Source organism: Dasypus novemcinctus, chromosome 20, assembly GCF_030445035.2.
Source record: "Dasypus novemcinctus isolate mDasNov1 chromosome 20, mDasNov1.1.hap2, whole genome shotgun sequence".
Classification (NCBI taxonomy): domain Eukaryota; kingdom Metazoa; phylum Chordata; class Mammalia; order Cingulata; family Dasypodidae; genus Dasypus; species Dasypus novemcinctus.
Genome location: NC_080692.1, coordinates 34,371,117 through 34,388,822, shown reverse-complemented (window position 1 = coordinate 34,388,822; position 17,706 = coordinate 34,371,117). Strand labels below are relative to the sequence as shown.

Below are 17,706 nucleotides of genomic sequence, written 5' to 3'. Positions count from 1 at the left end.
GTTTGACACATATGAGTCTGAGAATTTCAGAATTATCCAGCCCCTTCCAAACTTCTGCTGGACATGAAAATTATTTGACTCAATTATGGTGTGGAAATTTTTGCTAGATCCATCTCCAATACAATCTAGAAATAGCAATAATTAAAAACAAGGCCGACCAAGAAAGAGACAAAGGTGGCCAGGAAATCTACCATGTTAACTTCTGACCCATCAAAACATACACCACACACTTGGGGAAGAAGGCATCCCAGCCTAACCCAAAAGTGACCATTCATTACTTCTCTGTCCCCTGAGAGTTGGACATCTACGGCTGAGTGCTAAAGATGAAAAAAATACAGCATTATTTGTATGGTAAATTTGCAGATAGCTCAAATCATGACACAGAGACAGAGAAAGGAAGGCACTATTCAAAGAAAAACACAAACCACCAATTGAAGAGAGGTAGGGGGTGGCATGAGATTAAGTGAGGAGGGTAAGGGAACAAAAATTAACCTTATTATAGAAACCACCAACAAGGCAGAACAGTACAATATTCTACATTCAGGAATGCCACGGCTGGGTCGATATGTAAATCTGGCACTTGAACAACAGAGTACTATTGCTGCTGATATGGTAATCTTCAGAGGTACAGAGGAAAAGTGGGCGGGTCATGTGAAATTCATAAAATGCTTGAGGTAAACTCACTGTTGAAGCGTTAGTCATGTTCTGTGTTTTGTGTGTGGTTTTTTTTCCGATTTATTTTATAGATGAGTACTCCTCTGTACTTCTTGTTTTCTGAAAGTTGAGCTTATTTTCATGAGGCTATGAAGTATTCCATCTCAAAAGTTTGTTTTTGTTCTAAGGCATTTTGCAACATGCCTCCCTCCTTTTGCCCACACGGACAAATATGCCTACATTTGCACAGAGCAAAGTACCTATTACTCTCTTCATTGGCTAAAAAGCTCAGAGGCAAAGTCTAAACGAACATTTTCAGGATGAGCTCATAATTCAGCCTCCAACTTTTCAGTGGAGCAGAATAAATAAATACATAAATAAACAAAGCCAAGAAGACCGAAATGGTCTGTTGAGGGAAGGAAAAAGAGACCTAATCAGCATTAAATATAAGGAAGAGAAAATGAAGCTCAAGGAACCAAAACCTACCGTGTTTAAACATTCCCTCACCTCTTCCGCTTCAACAACAAACTTAATGCTTCTCCTCAAACTCAACAACAGCTGTTTTTATGTTGTCCTAAGCACAGTTTTCTATGTTAAATACTGCTGCTGTTCCTGAACCATACCTTACCCAAGTAGGGAAAGGAAAAGTTTGTGCTTATTTGAGGAAGTAACAGGAAATTTATGTATTGAATATTTGCCCAACCAGCAACTGTTTAAAGCTAAATTACCCTTTGGGGGGGATTAATGGTAATCACCATTAACCATTTACATTTTAGTATGAATGTGCTTCATACCTGCTACCTAAAGATTAGCTTAATAAGGGGTTGTTAGGTGGTGAACAAAGAGGAATACGTAGCCTTAAATAACAGGTGTTCTGAGAGGAGGAAGAGCCGGGTAGAGCTGCACACTGTGGCGGGGCTTTGAGCATTTGAAGAGTAGCCAGTGGACGCAGATACTTGTGAGGGTCAGGCTGGAGAAGATGGGAGAAAGATGAGGAAAGGACAAATGATCAGGTATCTTCTTTCACAATAATCCTAGGTTTTACCCAGCAGACACACACAGGACAGGCACATTTGATTCTACTGACTCAGACCTGAAGATGTCTAAACTTACTTGTTACAAAGCAAGTAAAAACAAAACAAAACAAACAACTCAGCTTGCGCTTAAAGCTTGGAAGACTTTTTAAAAAGCAGTTTCCTTCCATCAGAGTTCACTTTGGTTGTTGCCTGTATAAGGTTTGGTAAACCCAGAGGTGATCGCTGAACTGAAATCTGATGGAGTTCTCTTTTGGATCTTGCATTTTTAAGGGGAAAAAGTCTAGAATTCTCGGTTATCTAGGAAAAAGTGTAGTTTTGGTATCGTGAGACTTTAGGAGAGCAGCAGAGAAGTCATTTCTTATTTTATGAATAGTCCCTTATTGGCTCCAAATTATGTTTCAATCATCCTTATTTTTTAGGAAAAAAAAACAACCTAAATTTGACCATTGGGATAGTATCAGACCTACTTACAACCATAAAGATATTTTTCAAAGTCACAAAAATATTTATGAGAATTTAAGTACTAACAATATCTCCTGCTGCTTGTCAGGAACTATCTATGGCTAAATACCTTTGACTTTCTCTTTCTGGCATTACTTGATAACATAGATATTCTGCTTTTATCATTTGATATCACACAGTAGTCATACATCTTCATTCATTTTTTAATTATTTCCATATTTAAGGTAAGAATTTTTAAAAGTATTTTTTCAATTCCTCTCATTTTAAGTGCTTCCTTCATCTAAGAATACTTCAATTCTAGAACATATCTTTAAATCTTTTTGATGATACATAGAGTTGTTTCTAAAAACATTTTCTTAAGGCTGAAGGTGGTTAATGTCAATCTTCTCTGGCTAATACAATGTTAATATTGAATGGTATAATATGTTGTCTGATAAATTATAAAATTAGTACTTGTAATACCACTTCCTAATTTCCACAGGCATTTGCATGAATATTATCTCATGCAAATCTCGTGAATATTATCACATGGAATCTGACCAGTCTATCATGGTATTTCTGTCACCAACAGAGTCCTTTGGTAGAAGAATATGGCTTTTCTAGCTTAATGTTATCCTTAAAAGTTAGATACCATAGGTCCACTTAGAAGCCAATTTTGATTCTGTCATTCATGAAAGTGCCCAAATCATTTATAGATCCATTTATAGTTCTTGGTAGTATCATTTTTTTTTTACAGGTTATGATTTTCTAAGATTTTTTTTGCTTTCTTTGTGAAATAGTTCTTTTAAAAAATGTATTCTAAACTTTAAAAAAATGTATTCTCAAACGAGTTTCAAAAGGCACCAGTTCATCCTTGTTTATTTTGTAATCAAGCCTATGTTGATTCTATCCTCACTGCTTATGGCTTTTATAGATTCACGTCTTGCTATTTTCAGCCTTTATCTATCCAAGATGAAATAGGTTGGTTAAAGAAGTCTTTCCCCATGCCTGACCCCTACAAGGTTTTACACTGATCTATTCTGAGCAGATTCTGACCCCATCACCTCTCTTTCCAGGTGCAGTCCTTAGAACTACCTCAGTAATGTCTCCCATGAGTGGATAAACCACAGTTTCACTTGTTTTGTTTTTTTAAATCAGAACATAATAACTCTTGTTTTCATTTCTGTTCTGGACTTGGTGCCGCCAGACATTTTCTGGGGCCTTCTGCTGGAACTTTTTGGATATAACACAGTAATCTATAGGAATTTTGTCTAGGCATATACATCTTTTCCACACAACTACCAGTTCTTTGTTCCCTTACTTTTTTTCTGTAAGTTAGATTTTAGACGGCCACCTTGTTTCCCCAAGAAAGTATCTGTCAGAACTAAGACTTTGCACAAGTAGCTCTTCTGTTATAGTTCTCATTTTATAATGCAGTGTAGGAATTTAAAAATGTTAAGAGTTAGGACTATAGCCTCTCCAGCACTCCTGCTGCCCTCAAGATTATGAGACTCAAACCACAAAATGAACAAACCCTCCTTCCTCTTTCACCAGACATGAACGTATCACTGTGAATTTTATCGATTTATTTACATTTAAGCTCTGGCCTCTGATGGGGTATTTTTCTAAACTAGAACAGAAAGTCATTTTGTCTGAAGTAATGTTGCCCTCCTCAAGTAAACCTCTTGAGTTGTACTGTTGCCAGTTCAAGACGGCCTTGTGCGGGCTGACGCACACGCAGCAGAGGATTGTGCAAGGAATGTTGATCTTTTCCTGCAGCATTTGACACTTTGGTCATCAGCCTGGACTTTCTTACCCTCTCTGGACAACGTCACCCTTTCCCATTTTTTCATGAGATTCTTGTGTTGTGTTCTGTTGATCTTTTCTTTTCTTTTCTTTTTAAGACAGCAGGTCCTGGGAGTGGTTTGGAAAGTCCATTAATCCCCTAATCCTTTAAGATTTTCCTCAGTTTATTTTGCCGTGGAAAACTTCAGGCCTTCTGGTATGTTTCCCTCAACTAGGCTCCTTTCCCACTCAGACTAGAATTTGTCTTTTTTTCTGCTCTGGTCTTGTTGCTGAGCTGAGACCAAAATCCACGCTTGTTACCTTCCAGCCCAGTCAGAGCTTCCAGAGGACAAGATCACACCTTTTCTTGGGAATCCTTATCTTCCGTGTCCCCCTGCCCCATCTTTGTGGTTGGCAAACTGCCTTTGTGTAGTTCCCTCTCTTCCAGGTGTTCCTTTGCCTGACCATCACCCTGACCTTCTCTCATTCATGCTTGTTTTCTCCCATTTCTCCTCCTACATCAGTACCTACCTCTCTCCCTGCCACAGATGCAGTGTTTGACAGTTCCCCCAGCTCCTTTGCTCTGCCCTCCCTTAGGTCTGGGAAGAGCTACTGCTGCAGTTTTACTAGATGCCCACAGGCAGCTCAGCCCCCAGCCAACCAAAGGGCTAGGTACAGAGCAAGACCGGTCTCTTGTTTCCACAGGTGCTACTGCTAAGCCTGGAGAAGGAAGCTGGTTGTGGGGGAGGCTGGTGGTGGAACAAGACCCCTTCGGCATTCTTCAAGGGAGCTGCTTCCACAGCATTTCCTCTCTAACATTTCCAGCAGACAGGTGGTCACTCCACTGGTACTGAATTCCTGGGTATTTTTATCCACTACCCCATAAACAAAATGGCAATGTTATTGGAAATGTCATACTACCAGGCATATGAGTAATGTCCCCATTAATCAATTCTCCAAAGAAAACAGGTTGCTCTCCAGGCTTGTTTGGAGAGATGCTAGCTATGTGAAGGAAGAAAAACTCCAGTGTCTGCTTAGAAGTGCACTGTCAAGATTAAAATGATATATACTTGTTGATTTGGTGTGTTTTAAAGTTACCTTTCACTATGCAAGACTGCGCCAACTGTAGAGCTGACACTACTTGTTGTCACAGGAAACCTCACTAGAAGGCTGTGGAGTTGCCTGTTGCACTGGCTCTAGGCTAGAGACAACAGGGAGTACAGGAGAGATGTAAGTCTTACCAAAGTGGTCACTATATTGAGAAATGTCACACTACAGAGAAATCCTTCAGCTCTAGCATGACTGATTTATCCTTTTATCCATCCATTCATTCACAAAATGTACCAAGCAACTCCTTGCCAGCCACTATGCTATACACTAGAGTTAGAAAAATTAGTGAGACAGTAGTTCTGCCCTCAGGGAGCTTATAGACCAATGGGGAATTCATTGCACACATGTCTATGCATGTAAATGAAACTGCAGGATAGGGGTTAAGTGTCAAGTGTAAAGTAAGAGAGCATCTAGGGTAAGACTTTTCTGCAAGGCTGATTCTGAGCCAGGTCTCAAAAGTATGAGTACAAAGTTTGTCAATCAATCAAGAAAAGGAACACTTGCAAAGGCATAGTGGTGTGAAGTAGTACAGGAGAACCACAAATAATTTGGTTTAGGTGTAACCTAGGCATCTCAGGAGAGGAAGAGAGCTGTCTCAAGTGCTAAGGCCAAAGAGTTAGACAGGAAGTGAATAGCAAAGCACTTTGAATGTCAAGCTTAGGAGCTTGGACTTAATTTGAAGGTGCTTGGGAGCCATTCGGAGTTCAAGCAAGAGTAACAATTAAATCTGTAGAACTTCATATGCAATTGGCAGCTCCTCAACAACTCTTATTTTATTTTGGAATATTTTATTTTATTATACTATATTATGTCATATGCACAGTATGTGCTATATCATAGTATGGTATACAGAAATGAATGTTATGGTATAAGTGCCTGGTATTTACTAAGCACTTTTTGAATATGTAATGACTGAATGAAGGCTATGACGTGTCTCTTGCCCTTAGTCAGTTGCTGGCTCTAGACAGGACTATAGGTCAAGACTCCTGAACTCCTTCCCCTCCAAGCTCTTTCTATCACACACAAGCAACAAGTGATAAATGAAAGGTGAACTGGGGAAGTAGATGTGGGTCAAGCAACCTGGCTCCTGCCTACCACATGGGAGGTCCAGGATTTGGTTCCCAGTGCCTCCTAGAGAAGATGAGCAAGACAGCGAGCTGACACAGGAAGATGATGCAACAAGGAGACACAAAGAGGAAAGACTATGAGAGAGACAATAAAGCAGGGAGCAGAGGTGGCTCAAGCAATTGAGTGCCTCTCTCCTACATGGGGGGTCCCGGGTTTGGTTCCCAGTGCCTCCTAAAGAGAAGACAAGCAGACACAGAGACATACAACAAATGGACACAGAGAGCAGACAATGAGGGAGGGGGGTATAAATAAATAAATCTTTTTTTAAAAAAGAAAAGTGAACTGTTGGGATGTTCCCATAGGTATGCATTGCAGCTAAATAACAATGTCTAGATTTTCCAGAAATTATTTTAAGTCCTCCATAACCCCAAATTTTAATTCAATCTATTGTAATATCTCTGTAAAAGGACAGTAACTTTTATAATGTTAGTCAGCAAGATGTGGAGTTCACTCCAGAGAAATCTTATTTTCAACTGCAATGAACTAATCCATTTTGCAAAGTGAGGAACACCTGGCATGGACATGTAGCGGATAGACTAAAAATTTTCAGTGTTCTTCATTTCCCCATACTATTCCTATTAAGACATATTATCAAGAATTGATGGGGAAGCAGATGTGGCTCAAGCGATTGGGCTCCCATCTACCATATGGGAGGTCCAGGGTTCAATTCCTGGGGCCTCCTGGTGAGAAGCAAGCTGGCCCTCATGGTATGGAGAGCTGGAGCAACAAGGTGACACAACAAAAAGAGACACAGAAGAGAAACAGTGAGAGACACAACAAAACAAGGGAGCTGAGGTGGCTTGGGCGATTGAGTGCCTCTCTTCCACATTGGAAGGTCTGGGGCTCAGTTCCCAGTACCTCCTAAAGAGAAGATGAGAAGACAAGCACATAGAGTGAATGGACACAGAGAACAGATAGCAAGCGCAGGTGGCAAGGGGGTGGGAAGGAGAAAATAAATAAAATCTTTTTTTTAAAAAAAGAACAGTGAATGGGCAGATAGAAGGACTCATTGAAGTGAGACCAAAGTTAGAATCTTACCACTTATTCAATAGAGTTGAACAAATGTTACTTAAGAAAGGTGATTTTAAAAAAAGAAAGTACAATATCCTTTACAGAAAATTTCCTTAACCAGCAGAAATTTCTCTTTTGTTTATAGAAGTAGAAAAAAAAAAGTAGCTTTTAATTTTAAAAGTTATATGTGTCTATGGTAAAACATTCAAAACCTTGTAAAGAAGGTTACAAGGAGAAATGTAAAAGACGCTTTTCCTAATCTCTATCCAATCACTTTGATGCACTCTTCAGAGTTAACCACTGTACATTCTTCGAGAATTAAATTTTCTATGCATTTTGAGGAGTATAGGTATTTCCTTTTCATTTTTACACAAATGATATTATGTTATACACACTGTTCTGCAATTTGTTTTCTCAATTAATTATATATCTGAGATATAATTCCATATCATTGTACAAATACTATACCCTTCCCTCATTGTTTTTTCTTTCAGAATTTTTTGGTTTTACTTTTTATTTTTATTAAACAATGAAGAAATGTACAATCTTTTTTAAAATTATTTTTTAGGAGGTACTGGGGATCAAACCTGGGACTGTGTACATGGGAAGCAGGCATTCAACCATTTGAGCTACATTCACTCCCCAGAAATATACAATCTTGATTATATATCATTCTACTTTTGTGTGACTTTCTCCATAGAGTGAACTCCTAATAGAGAAATCCCTAGATTAAGTGCATTTGAATATATATACTTGATTTTTTCACAGATGTTGCCAAATTTCCTCTAAAAGTGTTGCAAAATATATACTCTCACCAATAGTGCATGTTTCTCCACTTGACAGCCAACACATTTTATTAAACTTTAAATCTGGGGAAATTTGATAGGTATAAAATAGTAAATTATTGAAATTTTAATTTCTTTTTTTTGGTCAAATTAGCATCCAGTTTGGGTATTCTTTTTATTATTTTGGGAAGGGGCATTTATATTTATTTTTCTGTGGACTACCTGTTCACACTCTTTACCTACTCTTTAATGGTAATTGGTTAAGTCCTATAGATTTGCAGAAGATCCTCATATATTAAAGGAATTAGTACTATATATCATATGTTTTGCCCATTTTTCTCTCTATTTGTTGTTTGTCTTTGACTTTGTTGATTGTATCTTTTTATTCAGAAGTTTCTATTTTTAAGTAGTCGTATTTATTAATCTTTTCTTTTTGACCTCTGGGTTTTATGTCAAAATCCTTCTCCTAACACCATTTATTGAATATTTTTCCTACTGATCTGAAATGCTCTTTTTATCATAAACTAATTTTCCTTGAACTTGGGTCTCTTTTATTATTGTTTTTATTTCCATATTACAGTATAAACAGCATTGCCAATAGTGACATTTTTCTTCAGCTCTGTTTTTCTGATTTGATTATATGTATTACAAACTTTGCTTTCCCCAAATAAACTTTTGGCTGAAAACTATTTTACAATATCCCATTGTTAACTCAGCCATTATTTGGAATGCTCTAAAAATGCATAAAAAGCAGGCAGTACCTACTGAAAACTTGAAAACCTTTGCCTGTGCTCAGTGTGGATAGAGAAAGCTCATATTCATCATGCTTCCCATTCCACCGTCCCAGTAGGGTTAGGGCCTACAGATCAACCTTTGTTCCCTATCATCTCCTCTATATCAGGTATCTCCTATCTGTGGATCTAGTTCTGAACAGAACTTTTCAGTCTTGGAAAAGAAAGATTTACCAAAAAAACCCTAAGGAAACATTTGGAATCTTGGTAAGTGCAGACATTGTGGCCAAATGCTGATCCCTATGTGGTTTATCATAGACTACATCCTTTTTCTATCCATTGATCCCCCTTCTTGAAATTCATAGACATTCTGAAGGCCCCTTACGATATCTCTAAGTCATAGAAACGAAAAGCCGGAAAGTTCAGAAATTACAACAATAGAAGGAAATGATCACTGTCTTATTGGTAAGTTCTGTCCTCCCCTCCCTCACCCTCTCCACCCAAGATGGTGCTATGGCTGAAGGTTCAAAGCTGGAGATCACCTTCACAGGACTTGGCAGCAGAATCGCTCAGTCAGTCTCGCAACTGCTACCGTGCTACTCATCTTGAAGCTTCAGGTGAGTACTATTTTAACATTTCCCACAGAGAAAAGTTGAGTAAATAGGAACTGTTAGACTCTCATGGAACAGAGCAAGCAAGGGGCCATAACTTGTATATGTGACCACTAGCACAGAACAAAGGTATCGCCAATTGTCTTGTGAAGTCATGCACTCTTCCTTGGATGACCATCTGCCTCATGCCTTAGATAGGGTTCCTGAATTGACTGGACATTGGACTAAATGATCTTTGAAGTAGGGGATAGTGTGTGAGTCAGGGAAAGCTTCCCCAAGGAGGAGGCAGCCGAGCATTCTGAATCTTAGATGGTATTTAAATAGGCACAAAAGGGAGAGGAGGAGGGGAAACGGACTTGGTCCAGTGGTTAGGGCGTCCGTCTACCACATGGGAGGTCCGCGGTTCAAGCCCCGGGCCTCCTTGACCCGTGTGTGGAACTGGCCCATGCGCATCAGCACTGCGCGCAAGGAGTGCCGCACCACGCAGGGGTGTTCCGGGCGTAGGGGAGCCCCACGCGCAAGGAGTGCGCCCCGTAAGGAGAGCCGCCCAGCGCAAAAGAAAGTGCAGCCTGCCCAGGAATGGCGCCGCCCACACTTCCTGTGCCGCTGAAGTGCCGATGACCACAAAGAAACAAGACGCAGCAAATAGACACAAAGAACAGACAACCGGGGGAGGGGGGGAATTAAATAAATAAATAAATCTTAAAAAAAAAAGAGAGAGGAGGGGAAGAAGAGAAAACGGCACTGCAGATAGAGGAAAGAGTATAAATGAAGGCATGGAAACGTGCGACAACATCAAGGGAGCCATACATAATACAGTAATATAATTTTGAAATATGAACACTCAAGGTAAGGAGTGGCAGGGATGAAAATCAGAGAAGTAGGGAGCAGCTGGGTTCTGGGGGTCCTTGTATGCAATGGTCAAAAGCTTGGATTTTATCCTATAAATGTTGGAAGGGTTTTAAGCACATGAATGACATACAGTAAACTGAATAGCCCCATATGTCAAAATCATAATGATGACTTTGTCAAAATTAATATGAGGCAATTTTGAAATTAGCCTAGTTAATGAAAGCTGATGAGATTCTTGTCATTTATATGCTAGAGGATCATTAGACCTGTTCTAATATTGACAAAAGGAAGTCTCCACCTAACTTCTTAAACTGGGTATGACATAGTTGGATTTATGTATTAGAAAAATCGCCCTGGTAGCATTGTGGGAAATTGTTTTAATCATACTGAAATAGGAAGTAGGAAAATGAATTAAAGGGTTATTAGAATTGTCTAGGTGAGTGATGACAGGGCCCCGAATTAGGGCAGTAGATAAAGACTTTTTGGAAGACAAAATAAGCTGGATTTGCTCAAAGAAGCATTGTAATATAATGTGGCAGTCATGAAAATGCAATTTTTAGAAAAGATCACAACTGATGACCCCAGCTTCTCTGCTCTGAAATCCATCACTGCTTCTTGCTGAGGCCATGTGCTTCTCACAGATTACTTCATGACTTGAGCACAGCAGGGACTTTAAGGTAGGCCTATCCCAACTTGAGCTCTAAGATGTCCCATCAGTCTCGCTGTCCTTTCTCAGACCTGCACTGTAGTGGAAGACTCTTCCACTTGATTAATCAGGATTATAAAGAATTTAGCACAATATCTGGCACATGGTAAGTGCTTGATTAATGCACTTGATACATGGTAGATATGTAGGAAGAAGAAGAAAAAGAAGTTAAGGTAATTCTTAGGTTACTGGCTATTTACAATATCTAGAATGAGCCCAAATATTCCATTCAATTTAATTCTTCTTTTACACACAACAGCGATCCTTTTGAGCTCAAAAAAGAGTAAGAAATTCTTCCTTTCTTTCTTCCTCATTCACAAATTTCTTCCTGACTCATCCAGTATTCATGGCCAATGGAAGATAATCAATTAACTTATACATCAAATGGATGGAAAATATGCTGGTTGAACCCAGAAACCTAGCAGAGTTGCGGTCAACACCTACTCTCCTGTTCTTCAGGGCTGCCCTGGACAACTAACAAAATAATGATAGAGCAGCCTCATTCCAAAAAAAAGGGCTATCTTCAGCTGCAAGCAAAACCATTCCATTCCTCTGCCACATAATATCTATGTCTCTTCTCAGCCTGAAGCAGTCAGAGTAGACGTCATCCAAAATCCCTGAAGATTGAGGAATGAACAAAAGGAAGGGCGGAGTGTTGCTGCTGACTAAAGCAGATATGTTGTTATTGTAGATATTATCTTGTGTTAACTGAGTAACTTGTAACATTGATAAAAAATATTTTTTTTAATTAAAAAAATGGTAGGAAAAAAAAAGTCCTCTGCACTTTGGAATTTAGAGGGTGGCCTCTTACCACATTACCAAAATCTTGCCCACTCCCTGAAGGAAACAGACATAAGAATATGTGTCTGCCGTAGGGAATATATAAGAAAGGAGAAAAGTTATCCATCTTTCTTGAGATCTGAAAAACTAGGTGGTGGTAATTCCAAATTAAATGCTTTTCATGAATAGAATTTTATTTAGAACAATTTTGCTATTCATTATGAGATAGCAAGCACACTGTAAAATGCATAAGGGCAAATTATTTTCCTTTCCCCACACACACTTATACAATTTAAGAACCAAAATTTGGGGAGCAGATCTGGCTCAAGTGGTTGAATACACGCTTCCCATGAGAGGTCCAGTTTCGGTTCTCCATACCTTCTAAAGAAACAAACAAAAAAAAACTCAAGCAAACAAGTGGAAAACCAACTCAGGGGAGCAGATATGGCTCAGTGGTTGAGCACCCGCTTCCCATTAGGTTCAATCCCCAGCCCTAATACCTGAAAAAAGAAAAAAAAATTCAAATCATAGACTGGAAATCTGAGTTAAAATTAGCAAAATGGAATGGAAAGGGAAAGTGTAAACTTCTGAACAAAATTTCAAGAAATTTATTGTATAAACCTGGACTGAGGAAAATTCAGCTAGGTAGCAGTTTATATGAAAAATACCAGGGGTTTTAGATTGATCATTGGGTCCAGGAGAGGGCCAACATTGCAATTTTGGCTTATAAAGAAATGAGTGTTAAAAAAAAAAAGAAAGAAATGAGTGCATTCTTAGTCTGTGTAGTACATGTACAATGTCCTAATAATAGGAAACTTCAGCTTCCCCATCTACAAAATTATGGGCTAGATTAGATGATTTCTAAGTCCCATACAGTTCTCATATTTTATAAGTATATGACTCTCTAACTTCGATGTTCTGAACTTTTGAATTCGTGCATTCTCAGAAAAGATGCCTATGCTTGATGAAACCAGATAATCCATTCCTTTGGCTAATTTTATAGTTTGAAATAGTGTCTTTTTGTGTGCTGAACTGACTCACAGATACCTCTCAACTGAGTGTTGCAATGGAACAGGCTTGCATACATCTATTTTGTGCCACGTCGAGCTTTACACAAAACTATTTTTCTCGAGGTGGCACGCTTGAGCAACCAGTTTTTCTTGAAGTTTGCCTGACAAATACGTTTACAATGAGCTGTGCTGTCACTCATCTACCTTGCCATGGGGTTGGAGGGTCCCTTTGAAGCAGACCAGCTGCCTGTTGACAATGGCAGTGAAGGACTGCAGAGGTAGGGACCAAAGTGACAGAAAGGACGAGGGAGTCCTAGTAAACAGGGTTCCCCTACTAGGCTCTGCTGTGTGAGGGCTGAGGGCACGGCTCTGAAGTTTAGCCGCAATGTCATAGGCACTCTGTGACGGTTTTGTGGGTAACCGATGAGTTTTCCCCTCCATCACAGTTATTACTATTCTCTTCTAGACTTCTAATCTGGCATTTCAAACATCTTTTGAGAAAAGGGCAGTAAAGGAAACTAAATGCTGGTACTAAATTCTGGGGAAAGCATAGTTTCAGTACAAATAGAATTCCAAATATTTCAACTAAGATCTGAAAATCTAAAAGAGAATTGCAGTGTGGATCAGAAGGCCTGCAATTGCCTTGTTCTGCAAACTAACCAGGTGTATACCCTTGGGCATGACACATGACAACCCTCAGCCCATTTCTGCACTTGTAAAACGAGGTAGAACCTTACCTGGCTACTTCCAAGAGTATAGGAACCCCTGTGAATGGCCCTGGGTGGTAGAGGTGCCCTGATCAAGAGCCACGCTACACATTGGGTAGGAAAGGAATTGGATACAGGCTTGGAGATAAGCTCTGTCAAGCCAGTTAGAAGGACCCTAGAACTTTAAAGGGAGTGTCTAAAGGGCAAAAAGCAAGAACTGAAACCGCAGGACCCCCTTGGACCAATGTCTCATGCTCCCAGTGCTTTGGAGAGAGGACAGTAGGAGCAGAAAGGCCTGAAGAAGAATTTCCACTGCAGACTGACGACAATTGGCTAGCCCCATCTCTTTCCAGAGTGGAAGGGACATGGGAGCCAGCCAGCTAAAGCGTCCATGGCTTCATAAATACCTTCATTCCCTCAACACTGCAGCCACCAACGTAGGCAAGGAAATCAAGATCTTTAACAAAGAGGTAAGTCTAGGAGATGTTTAAATTAGATGGGCTTGTGGAAATTTTTGTGGGATCCATAGATGTTTAAGTTTTCAGGGGAGAAGACCCTTTTTGGTTTCTTCAATATTCTCCCTATGCTGATGTCGACCCTGTGGTCCCTGCTAGGAAAGTTCCTGATTGTTCTAGACTACACGGTCCCATCCAGTTCAGCTGGGTTGCCTCCTGCACTAGGGAGATATTCTAAAATACCAGAAGCAGGGCAGGAAATTATTCAGTGGTTATATCTCCTGGATACTGGTGAGATCTCATTTGCTGCCGTGTCCCTTTGGGTGAAAAAAAAATTTTTTTTCTTTTCTTCTGTTCCATCAAGTTTTATCTATGCCCTGGTCACTTGTCTTGGCCTCTGACTTGCCCTTGTGCCTGATCGTTTTTGCCATGCTGCATTTTTGTTCTCCAGTGACTCCCGGCTTATCCTGACTATTAAGAGCCTCTTCCCTGGGGTCTGAGCCTTCTGTGGCCCTTGTGTAGTGTACTGCACTTGTCAGATATAAATGTCAGGTAGCTTTTGCTTGCTACCTGAGCTCCAATCCCACATCTCTGACCGCCCACTGGTAATTTCCTTGTAATGTGCCAGTAGTTGTTCTGCCAGGCAGATTGCGACACCATCCAAAAACATCCGTCATTTTATGCACAATCATTATTTTATGCCCCACACCAGTGGTTCTTATAACGGCTCAGTCAGTCGATAGTATATTAAGTCAATTAAACACAGATACAAAGTCCTCTTTGATTTACTCTAATCTTTCATCACCCTCAGCCATTCAGTCCCAAGAAAGAGCAGATTTTCCTTCAAATATTGATCATTGTTTCTGTCCTTCTCTCCTGCCTTCCCCTTTCTAGGTTCTTTCCACTTCTGATATCAACTTAGTGCTTTCCCTGCTTCAGTTTACCGGGACAGCTATAGCTAGACCTATCTTCATTTATCAAGTCCAAAACCCTGAAGTTCTTCTCTGCTCCTGTCAGGTAGGCTTCTTGCTCTTATCAGGCTGTCAAAGACTCCCCTAATTTTATCTCATCCTAGACACCCCTTCTGCCAGACAGCTAAAGTGTGCTATAAAGTGTAATGGGCTTAGACTTAGCGAAACCAATTTCAAATCCTGGCTCTGTACTTAGAGAACGACCTTGGGCAATTCAGTCTCTCAGAGCTTTGTAAAATGGGGATAATAATGCCTATATCACTGGGAATCTTATTAGGATTTAATGAGATAATGTGTGTGGAGGCAGTTTAACATTGTGTTCAGAACCTAGGCTTGGCGCTGACTCCTTTCATTCAGAACCAGGCTTTTCCTCTTAGAACCTGTGTGACCTGGAGCAAGCGCCTTAACTTCTCTAAGGCTTCATCTTTTTCACGTGGAAAAATGGAGTGAGTAACAGTGCATAACTCACAGGTCTGTAGTGATGACTAAATGAGATTACTTACGTATAGTGCTTAGCACAGAGCCTGGCAATATTGTAAACCTATAAGTGTATGCTCTTTTATTACCACCTGGCCAGGGACTCAGTACAGTGCTTGACCTCCTCCACACTTAAAAAATATTTGCTAAGTTTGTCGATGAATTTATTTTATCCATATGATCTTATTTCCTGTGAATCCTTGCCATGCACATTCTCACACCACCCTTTCTCCAGACAGGCTGACTGCCTCAGCTTTCCATGAATACGTTTCAACTTTCCTTGCCTTTGGTTATGGTATTCCTCTTTTCTAGAATACCATTATTTCTCCTTTCTGCTTAGGCAAATGCTTTCTATGCTTCAAGGCTCTCCTAAACCCTGCCTCTAGAAACTTACCCTCTTTACAGCTGTACTTATTGATTTCTCACTCTTCTGAACCAATTACTCTTGATTTAGGACTTGATGCTATTATTCTGTCAGGTACACAGAGTAGTATTTCCTGTGTACTCATCTCGTCTCTAACTAGTTTGGAAAATATTCCTTACACAGTAAATATCTAGGGAATGCTTACTTAATTTACTATTCTATCTTATTCTCTCATATCATCTGTGGGATTTTATTCCCAGATTATGTTTAAGGTAGAATTTGGGGAAAGGAATGCACATTTAGTTGTCAGATAACAGGAAGGATTTAGAATTTCGAGAAAAAAAATTGCAGACCTAGAGTCTGTCATTAATCTCGGGGCCTCTGAGAGTGGGCAGATGCAGGGGGCTGTGGGGTAAGCAGTTCTTGCTGCATGAGATGAGGCTGGTGGCCTCAGGCCAACATGTTGGAGAAGTGCTGAAACAGGGTGGCTCTGCAGAGAGGGACTGGAGCCAACCATCGCTGACAGACAGAAAGTGTCCCCATTCAAACCTGGTTCTTGCTGTGACAAGCTTTGCCTTTAACTGGTTTCTCAAGCTCCTGACACTTTACACAACGTTTGCCCGGTTGAGAAACTGGTTTTGCATGAAACTTCCCCTGGCTTGAAGCAAGTATCCATGACGGTGTTTGCATACCACTGGGGCTTCACCCCTCCCATATGTGCCAATAAAGATGAAGCGCCATTCAGATGGTGTGATATGAAGGACATCACGGCAGCCTCTGAAGCTGAGAGTGTTTGAACTATGTGAAAGGCTCATACCATAATTTCACAATTACTGGGAAGGCCAAGAAAGAGCAGCTTCGATGCAAGGTGAAGGGCAGAGTCTTTGCCCCAGTTCTCACGACGCCTTCTCAGGGTGTTGCAGTCTACGCCAAGCTCTGTACTTCCTGAACTCTTATAATACTTATCGCCCGGGCTCCACAGTTAATCCTGAGTATGCATTGTCTTTTAAAGACTGCTAGTTTTAGGTTTCTTGAGAACAGAGACTATGTTTCATACTTTGCTGTCCCCTATAGATCCTCCAATTTAACTCAGCCTTGGGCACAATAAAATTCTCAACAAGTGTTAATGGATTTGTTTTTGGAAATGCGAATTCATAGAAAAGTAGCCCAACAAAGGAGAACTCAAAGACCAGCTTCTTTAAAGTAGTGGGCCCTGGGAGGCCCTTCGTTATCCATGGTGGTGTCAGCAGCAGCAGCCTCCGGTGGTAGGACAGGAAGTCCAGCCAGTACAGAGAGGTGCACGGTGACAGCACTTTCCTGAGTAGGAGATAAAGATGTTCCACCTCAGACCTGAGCCCCCTTCTCTGATTCCGCTCTCCCCTCCCAACCATGAAGGCATCCAGTTAGAGCTGCAAGGTGCCCCGAAGACTGTCTGATTCAATGCCCTTATTTTCTAATTGAGGGACCTGGGGCTCAGGGAGAAGCAGCCAAGGGTGGTGAGGGGAATATACCTGGCCTTGGAATAACGTGGAACTGGACTTGAATCCCCGCATTGCCACTTTTTTTTTTAGCTGTGTGCTAGTGGAAAAGTCACTAACCAGCTCAGAACCTGAATTTCCTCATCTTTAAAGTGGGGATACCACTGCCTATCTACTAGGCTTGTGAGAACTAAGTGAGGTCATGTATGTACCAGATGCTCAGATCTTGTTGGTTCTGTCCCCTTTCCTTCTCTTGAGTGCCCTGCCCAACACCATCACGCAATTTAGTGCTAGACTCCTGTTTTTCAAGCTAACCTTTTTTTCAATCACATACTAAGATTTAGTCTCCTACCCATGAGAAAATTAGGAGCAACCATTAACATTTTCTTAAATGTGGCAATTACCTTCATTGGCTATTTGGACAGATTTATTTTGAGTACATTTATATACTTCTGAAAAAGAGAACTTAGAAGATAGGAATGCTGAATTTCAGAATGAACTTCAAAGGTATTGAGATTCTACCCATTTCCAACCATAGATTTTGAGCCCTTCCTACTCCTAAAATATACTCATGGCCTTTTACCCTTTTAAAAAATAAAGATTCCAGTCCCTG

The 17,706-nt window shown here is 40.3% G+C and overlaps 2 protein-coding genes across 2 annotated transcripts in view; one reads left to right on the top strand and one right to left on the bottom strand.

Annotated features, from left to right (window-relative positions):
- GPR19 (G protein-coupled receptor 19) overlaps positions 1-14,820 on the top strand; it is a 112,103-nt gene extending 97,283 nt beyond the window's left edge. Inside the window, exons 2-3 of the transcript XR_011646667.1 lie at positions 9,188-9,299; positions 14,698-14,820. The gene's annotated coding sequence lies outside the window, so the exon portion shown is untranslated. The remainder of the gene's footprint in view (positions 1-9,187; positions 9,300-14,697) is intronic.
- Positions 1-17,706, bottom strand: part of CREBL2 (cAMP responsive element binding protein like 2) — a 56,650-nt gene that overhangs the window by 30,622 nt on the left and 8,322 nt on the right. The gene's annotated exons all lie outside the window — the stretch shown is intronic.